This window comes from Pelodiscus sinensis, chromosome 2 (genome assembly GCF_049634645.1).
Source record: "Pelodiscus sinensis isolate JC-2024 chromosome 2, ASM4963464v1, whole genome shotgun sequence".
Classification (NCBI taxonomy): Eukaryota; Metazoa; Chordata; order Testudines; family Trionychidae; genus Pelodiscus; species Pelodiscus sinensis.
This window is the reverse complement of record NC_134712.1, coordinates 117,626,376-117,639,168: the sequence shown is the minus strand read 5'-3', so window position 1 is coordinate 117,639,168 and position 12,793 is coordinate 117,626,376.

Below are 12,793 nucleotides of genomic sequence, written 5' to 3'. Positions count from 1 at the left end.
GCCTCATTTGCATACTTAATGAGCCACCATTTTTGCGTAAAGGGCTTTTGCACAAAAAGGAGCCATCTACACTGCTCCTTTTTGTGCAAAACCCCCTTCTTGTGCAAGAGCCGTTCTTCCTAAAAAAAGCAGCAAGAGGGGGCAGTCTACACATAGTATTTGTGCAGAAAGGACAATGCCTGAGAGGACCTGGAGGATGGTGCTTGTGTTGCCAGAGGCTGGTGGTTTCAGGGAGCTGTTCCCAACAAGCCTGGAAATGACTGATTTATGTGGGGGGCAGGTGGTGGAGAGATGTATACATATTTTGTTATTTTCAGTAGTGGCAGAGAAATAAACTCAACTGAAGTTGAAGACAAAGCTGTGTGCATTCATATAAGACAGAAGCAGCAGGAATATAACATAGTACAAGTGGCCACATGGTGATAGATCGTATATTTATCCCTTGATCCAGTCAACACTTGGCCATGCACTGGTGTCTCTCTGGTTGTAGTAGGAGTTATGTAGGTGCTTAGCATTTGTTTAAATGCTGTCCAGAATATGGATGCACTCCTTAGCTATGTTTACACTTGCGGCTTCTTGCGTGAGAAATATGCAAATGAGGAATATTGCTGAGCCTCATTTGCATACCTAATGAGCTGCCATTTTTGCAGAAGAGGCTCTTGCACCAGGAGCTGTCTACACTGCCCCTTCTTGCAAAAGAAAACCCCTCTTGCGCAATGCTGCTACACTGATTATTTTCAGGAATAATGGCATTGCACAAGAGGCGTTTTCTTGTGCAAGAAGAGGCAGTGTAAACAGCTCCTTCTGGTGCAAGAGCCTCTTCTGCAAAAATGGCAGCTCATTAGGTATGCAAATGAGGCTCAGTGATATTCCACGCTTAGCCTCATTTGCATATTTCTCGTGCAAGAAGCCACGAGTGTAGACATAGCCCCTGGAGCCACATCATACATTTTCTTCTAATTATTCTTAAATGGACAAATTAATTCTAATAATAAACACTGATATTTTGGCAATGGGACTCTGATTTTCCAGTTTTATATTTCCCTGGTTCCTAATCATATATGAGGGCTGTGTCTACACTGGCGCGATCTTGCGCCAAAGCGGCCGCTCTTGTGCAAAAACTTGCTGCCTGTCTACACTGGCTGTGTGTTCTTGCGCAAGTAAACTGACATTCTACTGTATAAAATCAGGGCTTCTTGCGCAAGAACTATGATGCTCTCGCTCAGGAATAAGCCCTCTTGCGCAACTGTTCTTGCGCAAGAGGCCAGTGTAGACAGGCAACATGAATTTCTTGCGCAAGAAAGCCCTATGGTTAAAATGGCCATCAGAGCTTTCTTGCTCAAGAGAGTGTCTACACTGGCATGGATGCTCTTGCACAAAAGCACATCTCTTGCTCAAAAGCACATGCCAGTGTAGACGCTCTCTTCTGGAAGAGTTTTTGCACAAGAACTCTTTCGCAAAAGAGTTCTGGAGCAAGAAGCTGCCAGTGTAGACGCAGCCCTCGAGGAGTTTTAAAATATTGTTTCTCTAATAAACATAATCTACCCAGATGAGTGTTTAGCATAATTGATGGCCCCTGAGAAATGACAATCTACAGCCTATTGAGTGTTTCTGATATACAAAGGTGAGGCTCAAGTAGAACTTATAGTGATCTGCATGGACTGTGGAGAAGAGTTTGGAGCCGGCACCAGGAGGCCAGTCTGTGTGCACATGCCTGGAAATGTCACTGCAGTTGGGGCACTGAATAAAAGTTGCCCTCACCACAGGTGAACCTCTGGTGGCTGGGTGTGGGGTACTAGCTCATCATCCTTTGTCAGCAGCTGCTCTGGCACTGAGGTGGCTTCTTTTCTCGTGACTTCTCCTTCCTGACAGGGCACTTTAGATGGAGAATCTCTCCTCCCAGGGTTTCAGTGTGCCACCTGGACAGTGCCATGGACAGTGCTGGTCATCCATCTGCCAACTACCACCCCTCCTAAACTCCTTTTCACACTCTTCTTCTATGAGGCCTCTCCATGGAGTCTGTTAACCCAATACAAAAGCAAAACACATTTCAGGGAAAGCAAATTCAGGCCCCATTTTCCCAGCTTCAACTTTTAACCCATCCTGTGTCCAGCCCACCACTGCAGCTCTCCATTCTTCTGCAGAGAGCTGACTTTCAGGACTACCACCTCCTTAAGTCTTGCCCTGTTGAGATGCTCCTGCTATGGCTTTCTGCCTATGTGTAAGCGGGGGAATGGTCCCACTATTGTGGGGAACTTTCCTGGCTTCTATACCACCCCGGTGAAATGAACCAGCGAAAGGATCTGAGTCCCCGCTCCCACTTCCTTTACCCCACGGCCTCCCTGATCCTGAGGGCTCCCCCTCCACTCTCCTGAGTAGCAGAGTCCTCGAAACCTCAACAAGGCTGAGCCCAGGTTTCCTGGGGCTTAATCCCCAACCTTGTAGTCACTAGGGGCAGGAGTTAGGGTGTCCCCACTTCGAGGTGCTCTCTTCACACTGCAGGCTTTCTTGGCCCAGTGATCATTTCATAAGGTTCTAAGCAAATACAATTTATTAAACATCAACTGATTAAAGAGAAAAGAATAAGAAAAAAATGAGAATGGTTAAATGAGAACACACACAGCCCTGCTATTTAGCACAGGGACATCAAAACAGCAGCCTGCAGAGTATAAGGACAGTCCACAGTCTCTTCCTTATAGGTCCCTAGAGGCCCTGGATGTGCTGCAGGGGGGCTGCAGGCTGGACACGCTTGCTCTGGCAGCGACCACACAGCCTCAATCTCTAAGTGGCCAGACCCCTCTCCCAGTCGGGCCTGCTGGGCCTCTTGGCTGGTGGTATCTCCCTGCCCAGAGCCTCTCTCCACACTTTGCTGGTCCCAGCTGCTCACCACACCCAGCTGTAGGCTGTGCGGCTTTGCCAGTCTCAGCTCCTTGCATTGCTTCTCTGTCCCTTTTGGCTTCTCTGAGCACTGCCAGTCTGCTGCTCAACACAGGATCTGTGCTCCTTGGGCTGTGTGTGCCTGGCTCTGTTGCTGCAGGACTTCTTCTGCACACAGCTTGCACTGCTCTTAGCTGTGTCTTAGCTCTCTCCTTGCTCAGAGAGACCCAGAACAATCCCAGCTCACAGGGAGGACTGGGCCTGGCCTCTTGCTTTCCTCACTGGCCTGTCCAACCTGTCAATCAGGCTGAGCTGGAGTGTTGGCTGCTTTCCATTGTCTCAGGGAACTGTCAGTCTCATGGACCCTTCCCCTTTTGATACTGGGAGCTGACAAACCAAAAACTCCCACAGAGTTTTAGTAAGGGGCTAACAGTGCCCTTACATAGGGGATGTCCTTCCCTGAGGCCCACTTAAAGATTTCCCCTTCAGCTCTACTCCCTCTTTCATCAGGGCTCAGGTGTAAATTTCCTCCCAATCGTCCTCTGTGCTCTACCACCCATCCCAGAGAAAGGGGAAGAAACATGCAATCTCTCTCCCTGCAGTCCTCTTCTACTCTGGGAATCCTCCCTTTATAAAAATCATCCAGCTGGGAGAAGGACAGCAGGCAGTATATATGGAAGGAAACTCCATGCTTTTTCTTTGCTAAGATGTGGATTTTTGTTGTTGTTTTTGCCTCTCCCTCCAAAGAATGGTCATTTAGCAGGTAATTGTCCCTCAGCTTTGCTTACTTTAGCTGAGGTGTCAGCTTGCCTGTTGTTTTTGAGGAACTGGTTTGACCACTACTCAGATGTATCTGAAAAATCGACTTTCAGTCATGATCTCAGCCTGTGTTCATAACTTGACACATAATAGTCCTGTGGGACTTTTTCCATAATATTGATTGGCAAGTTTGAGTTTTTAAATGATACCTCACAAGACATGCCTTGTGAAAAGATTATTACAATAGTGGCCAGGGTGGAAACATAGGGATATATTCTGTCACACAGGGACATGCCCAGCATTCGCACCAATATATATATATATATATATGCCATTTTATTAATTCTGCACTGCCGTGTGAACAATTGAGCTCTATTTTCAACAGATAATGGGGCTCAAAGGATCAAACTTATTAGTGCATAGAGGAAAAATGATGCAATTAATCACAAAGTTTAAATACTATTGCATTTCTTATATATCCTACCGATCACTCACTGTGATCTGGAAAACACTGATATTTTGCATGGCAAGAAGGAGGGAAGTAGGAGGGGAAGCTATTAGCACTCTCAACCAGTAAGCCACACACAGATCCTCTGCTCTCCCCTTAGGCTGGGAAAATAGCAGTGTCCACTGGTCAGCCATGCGTGCTGGACACAGTGGGAATTCGTTCCGCCCTGTCTTCCCTCTCCTGCCTGCAGGCTCCTGTGGGTTGGGAAAGTATCACTGTCCCAGTGACACTCAGAGCACATCTACACAACAGGGCTACAGTTGAATTAAGCTACGCAACTTCAGTTAAGTCAATGGTGTAGCTGAAGTCGAAATAGCTTACTTCAGCTTTTGGCGCGGTCTACGTGAGACTTTCTGTGTGGATAGGCTCTTTCATATTTTGGAATAATGTCAATGAGTTCAAAATAACGCTGCTGTGTAGACAGCCTCAGTCACAAATACCTGAAAAAGACAGATCTGTTATAAATCAAGTTGGTCACTAGAGGTCAGTCTCTGAACAGTAATAGAAATGTAGCCGTGTTAGTCTGGGGTAGCTGAAGCAAAATGCAGGACAATGTAGCACTTTAAAGACTAACAAGATGGTTTATTAGATGATGAGCTTTCGTGGGCCAGACCCACTGGCCCACGAAAGCTCATCATCTAATAAACCATCTTGTTAGTCTTTAAAGTGCTACATTGTCCTGCATTTTGCTTCAGTCTCTGAACAGGTATTAAAAATCAACCAAAACTATTTTTCTACAAATCCATGTTCTCTAGCCCGTCTTATCATCCTTTATTGAACGCAAGCTCTACTAGACCTCCCTCCAAATACCCTAAAACGTGGAGTTTGATTCGGTTAGGGTTGGACCATTGTAAAGACAATGCCATCAATGAAATGTTGCTTTAGCTCTGGGACTGGATACAATGTTGCTGAAAATTGAATTCAATCTGTCTATAGGGGTAGAGTGCCCAGACAGTGTCTGTTAACCTGTATTACGTAACTCCATCGATCCAAGTACCCATGCACTCATGCTAATGCAGCTGCCAGTCGGTCTCCTGGACACAGTGCAACACCGGTTCTGGTGTCAGGAGATGAGCTCAGACTGGGGGGATCGCACTGTCATGCAGAGATGGGACAATCAGCAGTGGCTGCAAAACTTCTGAAAGTGCAAGGCCATGTTCTGTGCATGTCTTGTCCCTGACCTGAGGTGATAGGACACTCCCATGAGACCTGCTCAGACTGTGCAGAAGCGTGTGGCAATTTCCCTATGGAAGTTTGTCATGCCAGACAGCTACCGCTCAGTCAGGAATCAGTTTGGGGTGGGGAAAAGAACGGTTACTTACCTGTAACTGTTGTTCTTCGAGATGTGTTGCTCATGTCCATTCGAAGTAGGTGTGTGTACCGCGTGCACCACGTCTTCCGGAGCGTTTTCCCTAACGGTACCCGTAGCGCCGGCAGGGCGCCCTCTGGAGTGGTGCCGCCATGGCGGGCATAAGTACCCCTGCCGGCGCTGCCCCACCTCAGTTCCTTCTTGCCGGATATTCCGACGAAGGGGAGGTAGGGTGGGAGTGGAATGGACATGAGTAACACATCTCGAAGAACAACAGTTACAGGTAAGTAACCATTCTTTTCTTCTTCAAGTGGTTGCTCATGTCCATTCGAAGTAGGTGACTACCAAGCTAACCCCAAGGAGGAGGGGTCGGAACAGTCATAGCACCAGAGTCATAAAGGAAGGTGAACAATAAACAGATTTATTTGAACAAATAAACAGTGACAAGTCACCAACCCAGAACAAGACAACCAGATCTATATATTTACATATTTACATCACAGATTCAAGGACTGCAGAGCCCACCCTTGCATCCTCCCTGGCCTGTTGAGGTAGTGCATAATGTGTTGCAAACATGTGGAGGAAAGACCAGGTGGCTGCCCTGCAAATTTCTGTGATTGGTACCTGGGCACCAAAGGCCACCGAGGACGCCTGCACCCTGGTGGAGTGTGCCTTCACACTGGGTGGGGTTTTACCAGCCAGGTGATAGCATTCTGTGATGCATTGCACCACCCATCTTGATAGCCTTTGCGTGGAAATAGGCGACCCTTTGACCCTGTCCCCGAATGCAATAAACAACTGTTGTGATTTACGGAACGGCCTGGTCCTATCAATGTAGTACGCCAGACCCGCTTGGCGTCCAAGGAGTGCAGAGCCTGCTCCTTAGAGGAGGCGTGGGGCTTTGGGAAAAACACCGGGAGATAAATCTCCTGGGACAGGTGGAAAGGTGATACCACCTTTGGAAGGAAGGCTGGATGAGGCCGTAGCCTTACATTGTTACTGGAAAAGACAAGGTAGGGCGGGTCTATAGTTAACACCCTTAGTTCCAACACCCTTCGAGCCGATGTAATGGCCACGATAAAGGCAACCTTCAATGAAAGGTGCAGCAGGGAACATGTGGCCAGCGGTTCAAAGGGAGGTAGCATAAGCCTGTGGAGGACCACGTTAAGGTCCCAGGCGGGAAGCGGGGCCCTCACCGAGGGGTACAGCTTTTCCAGGCCAGTAAGAAACTGTTTAACCACCGGGTTAGAAAAAGGGGAGACTCCTGCCATACCAACATGGAAGTCGGAGAGAGATGCCACATGGACTTTGATAGAAGAGAAAGATAGGCCACTAGACCGAAGCTGGAAAAGGTAGTCAAGAATAGTTGGAATAGGAGCCGAGGACGGGTGTACTCCTCTCCGGGACGCCCAAGACGAGACGCGCCGCCACTTGGCAGCATACGACCGTCTAGTAGAGGGTTTCCTGCTACTGAGGAGAACCATCTGAACCTCTTGGGAACATTCCCTTTCAGGTTGGTTCAACCACGGATAAACCATGCCGTTAGATGGAGAGACCAGAGATCCGGGTGAACCATGATCCCCTCGCCCCAGGGTTGAGTTAGCAGATCCCGGACTGGAGGGAGTGCTATTGGGTCCTGGACAAGCATGTTCATCAGGATGGGGAACCAGAACTGTCTGGGCCACCTGGGGGCTATGAGAATGATCGAGGACCGAAACGTCCTCGCCCTGGTCAATACCCTGGAGATTAGGGGAAACGGAGGAAAAGCATAGAGGATGCCCTCTGGCCACATGGTCATAAGGGCATCCCCCAGAGAATATTTCTCCAGTCCCAGCAGGGAACAGTAGTTCCTGCACTTGGCATTGCTTGCCAAGGCGAACAGGTGTAGGCAGGGATAACCCCACCTGCGGAAAACCTGGCGGAGAGCAGTGTCCTTGAGGGTTCACTCGTGGGCTCCAAAGGATCTGCTCAGCGTGTCCGCTAGCAGGTTTTTGCACCCCGGGAGGTATTCCGCTTGAGGTGTGATGCCGTGCGTGACGCACAAATGCGAAAGTGGCAGGGCCTCTTTGTAGAGGGGAAGTGAACGCGCCCCACCTTGCTTGTTGAGATAAAAAACCGCCGCTGTGTTGTCCATACAAACCAGGATCGAGTGGTGGGCGAGCCTTGGCAGGAAGGCCTCACAGGCTCGCCTCACTGCCCGCAATTCCCGGACGATTATGTGTAGGGCTCACTCGGAGGGGGACCAAAGGCCCTGAGTTCTATGTCGCCCCAGGTGCGCTCCCCAGCCCAGGTCAGACGCATTGGTGACCAGCGTCAGGGAGGGGGGAGGGGTATTGAACGGGACTCCACTGCATACCACAGGTTCCTGGGTCCACCATAGGAGGGAGTCCAGAATTACTTTGGGCACCGTAATTATCAAGTCCCAAAGACCCCTGGACTGGCTGAAGGCCTTCGCCAACCACGCCTGCATGGGTCTCGTCCGCAACCTGGCATGGCGGACCGTGTACGTACACGCCGCCCTATGGCCTAGGAGCCTGGAGCAGACCCGAGGGGTTGTTATAGGGGACCGAGTTAGCCCCGAGATCAGCTCCACTATGGAGAGGAACCTGCTGTTGGGCAGGAACGCCCTTGCCACCCTCGAATCGAGGAGGGCCCCCACAAATTCTATCTGTTGCGAGGGAGTCAGGGATGACTTCTTGATATTTATCAGGAGTCCTAACCTTAGGAAAAGGGCTCTTGTGAGTGCCATGTGAGCTTCTACCTGCCCGTACGAGCGACCTCAGATCAGCCAATCGTCGAGGTACGGAAACACGTGCACCCCTTGTTTGCGGAGATATGCAACAATCCGCTGTGGCAGCCCTGAGCCCCCTCAAACCTAGAAACCCCTCCTGTATCCTAAACATCTCATCTTTGGTCCCATCCCATAGCCCACACCCCCAGGCAGACTCTGCACCCCTGGTACCCCATTTCTATGTCCCAGCCCAGAGTCCCTATCCACATACTGAACCCCTCTGCCTAGCCTGCATCCCAAACCCCTCATCTCTGGTGCCACCCCAGAACTCTAGGCAAAGGATTCACCCCCTCACACATTCTCTCTATTCCAATCTCCGCAACCCCACCCTGGACCCTGCACTCTAGTCAAAAGATATAATTATGTTGGGTCATGGTCAGGAGCGGCCTGAGGCTGGCTGCTGAAGGTGGCACCCCAGGTGGAAGGCGCGATCGGCGCCCCTGCCTGCACAGCCGTCAATGGCCGTGATGTAATCATGGGGCACCCCGTGATGTCATCATCGGGTGCCCGGGCTAGCAGCGCCCTAGGCAACTGCCTAGTTTGCCTAGGCTCACAGGCTGCTCCTGGTCATGGGCATCAACAATTTTTTCTTCAACTGAGTCATGAGAAAAAAAATCTGAAAACCGTTGTCCTACCTGATTATTATGCTTATAGACAATGGATCTAACACCTGCAGCATTCAAACACTAGTAACGTGACATCAATGTAATTATTGGTTGTAATTTGAGAATATTCCTAGCAAGGGCACCATTTATGGGAGGTTTGGAGACAGTAGCCCCACTCCCAAGTTTGAAACCCCTGGATTTCATACTTGAGGTCTGCTTAGAGCTTCATTCCCTGGCTCTAGAGGCAGTTCTTAAATGCAACAGAGTTTGAGCTCCTTGCAGCTTTGCCATTGGGGCAGGGAGTTTGTTATAAAAAGAGGGAAGCAGGGTGATTAAGAATAACAAAAGGCTGGGCATTCCAGTAATTGAAGGATCGTTAGATCATCATGAAAACATTGTCGAGTACTCCACTTAAAAAGGGGGAAAGAGTAGGAATGAATGTTGTGCTGCAGGGATCTTCATTTGGATTACTGTGTTAAACTTACAAATGTCTTGAAACAGGGGTGAACAGAGAGTAATCCAAACCTGAATGCCAAGAGCTACAAAGGGATCTTACAAAACTGGGTGATTGAGCAATACAAGGGCAAATGGAATTCAGTGTTGATAAGTGCAAAGTAATGTACATGGAAAAATATAATCCTAACTATAGGATACAAAATAGCTGTTGTCACTCAAGAAAGAGATCTTGGAATCCTTGTGGATAGTTCCCTGAAAACATCTGTACAATGTGCAGTGGCAGTCTATAAATTAAAAAGCTAACAGAATATTGGGAATCATTAGGAAAGGAATAGATAATAAAACAAAATACCATATTGCCTCTACATAAAGTCATTGTATGCCCACATCTTGAACACTATGCAGATCTGGTCAGCCCATCTAAAAAGAAGATATATTGTATTTCGAAAAGGTGCAGAAAGGACAACAGAAATGATTAGCGGAGAAGGAACAGCTTCCATATGAGGAGAGATTAACAATACTGAAACTTTTCAGCTTGGAAAGGACTAAAGGGTAGGGGGATATTTTAGAGGAGTGGTTCCCAATCGTTTTTATACTGCTGATTGGCAAACTCATTCAAAAACATTTGGTGGATCAGTATAGAAACATTAGCATATTCATTATGGCAATTAATTTATTCACATATTTGCATATTCGTTATGTTCATTCATTTTAAGTGGCCACATATTATTTTACATTGCATCTGTATGCACACAATACATGTCATTGTAATGTTTTTTAATTATCTCTCCAAAATATTGGCTTTCCACCTTAAAAAATCATACATAACACATTGCCAGCTTGCTACCCCAAGTATTTTATTTCCACTACTGTTAAAAATCATACATAAGACATCACTTCCCAAAGTATTTTACTTCCATCACTGTTAAAAATCTCCCTAGTTAGTTTAGCTCATGGGTTCCCAAACTGGGGGGGGAGGGTGAAGAAATTCCACGGAGGGCGCAAGGTGACCCAGTCCCCCTCCCCATCAAGTTTTGCTGCCCTGCTCAGTTCCATCTTTTTTTGCTCAAGTTTTTTTGGGGCTGGGAGCGTGAGGGTTTTTCAAAAATCAGAAAGGGGGGCGTGATGCTGAAAAGTTTGGGAACTATTGGTCTAGCTGCTAAATAACATGGTTCTAGCCCATAGTATATCAGGCAAATCAAAGGAGGGAGGACATGATGGTTAACAAGAATTTGAAAAACTGCTGCACACACACATTTTAAACTAGTTGCTAATACTTTTGCTTAAAGAGTGTTCTACAATCTAAGCCATGGAGAGGCTGAACTGAAAGTAGTGGGGTGCTGACTCTGACTCGGAGGGCTTCTCCCACCTTGTCCTCACCCCCGCAGCCACCTGGGTAGGGGCGACCCCTGCTCAGTCCCAACCGCCCTGCCAGCAGGTCACCAAGCCAGCCCAGAGGGCTCAGCATAGCTGAGCAACACCAGGTCACTGTGTGAACATACTGGCTGGGAGCAGCGGGAGGCCTGGAGGGGATGCTCCTGCCAAGCAGGGAGAGAGGAGAAGCTGCTGTCAGCGCCAGTGTGGGCGGAAAGAGAGTGGGCTCGTGGGGCGGCTGGTTCCCCGGTCTCTCTTCTCGCATGAAAAGCGCAGCGGGAGACTGACTTGGGGGTGCCCAGGCACTTCTCCTCTAGCCACAGCTGCTCTCCCCCTGGCACTGGCTCTGGATGCTGGAGGAGCTGCCCTCCACGCAGCCCTGACCCCAGGCACCGGAGCAGCCCCCCTCTACTCAGCCCCACCCGCCAGGCAGCATAGTGGCCACAGTGAGGCTGCCCAACCAGCTCCGGCTCCAGCTACAGTACACCAGGGCAGCAGCCCACTGCACCACTCACTTTCCAGGAGGAAAGTGAGTGCTGCTGTACAGCTCTAAAAGGGAGTGGGCAGGTGGAGAAATTTTTGCTCTGCCCAGCCAGGAAGCTCTCTGTGGGCAGGGCTCAATTAGCAGTTGTGTGGCCATGCTGCCACGCAACTTACAGGGAACCCCACCGGGCCAATCATCAAGCCATGGGGTTGTGGCCTGGCAGCATGCTACTGCCCAGCAGCCAGCAGTTCACGGCCTGACAGTGGCCCGTGGCCCAGCAGTGGGAAACCACCACATTAGAGATCTGAAAAATCAGGAACGGTATGGAAAAATAGAATAAGGAAATGTTATTTATTCCATCACTAACATAACACAAGATGCTGACCCAATTACATTTATAGGCAGCAGATTTAAAACAAACAAAATAATTTATTTTTTCACAATCAACTTGTGGAATTCTTTGCCTGGAGATATTGGAAAAGCCCAAACTGTAACAGGGTTCCAGTAAGAACAAAATAAGCTCCAGGAGGATAGGTCCATCAATGGCTACTAGCCAGAATGGGCAGAGATGGTGTCTCTAGCTTCTGTATGCCAGAAGCTGGGACTGTGTAATAGGGCATGGTTCATGATGATTGCCTCTGCTGTTTATTCCTTCTGAAGCACCTGGCATTGGCCACTGTTGGCAGACAGGACACTGGGCTAGAAGGACCTTTGGTCTGACCCAGTATGGTCATTTGGATGTTCTTATATAGGAATTAAATGTATCTACCCCCTTACTGTAACCCACTAGACCCCACTCCCCTTCCAGAGCTGAGATAAGAGCCCAGCAGTCTTGACAAGGTCTCTCACTCTCCACAGAGTTAGTAACAAAGTAAGAATACACATTAAAATGTTAAGGCTAACCAATGTCCCTTAAGTGACTTGCCACAAGACGTCAGAAGATGCCAGTGTTAGAGCTGAGTGGGTCTAATATTGATTTAATTTTCTTTCTTTAATATAGGAATTAGATACAGTACTCCTGTCAGCTAACTGCTAAGCTGTCTGCTAAAAAAAGTAGAGTTTTCCAGCACCTTGGTAGCCCCTGCGAAGAGATGATGCATGTGGTGAAGGGGATGGCAGATGGGGTCGGTTCCCCTCTCCCAATTTGGTCCTTGGCTTGTATGGTGCATGCTCAGTGACACTGCTGAAACCTCTGTCCTTAGTCCGTCCCAGTACTTTCCCTCTCTCCTCCTGCCCATCACCTCATGCCTAGGTGATCCCCCCCGAACCAAAATCTTAAATTGCACCCTGATTTCTATGTACCTGTATCATTAGAATTCAGTTTAGCAAAGATATTCCTGTTATTTACACAAATTTCAATGTGCTTTTAGCTGATATTTTTCTCCATAACTCTGTCTGGCTTCCACTTAAATAAATTAAAAATAAAACAACAACCCACTGATACTGTATTTCTACTATTCAAATTTGTGATTTAGCTGAGTATAGACAGTGCTTTGGGACTGCTGACAGTTTTGTTTTGTTATGATTATGCTACCCTGATCCCCCAATATGTTTTCATTGTTACCACTCCACAATGACAATTAACTAGGGCTAGTTATGCCCAGCGCTTAATGTATTACGAAGGAGGTGC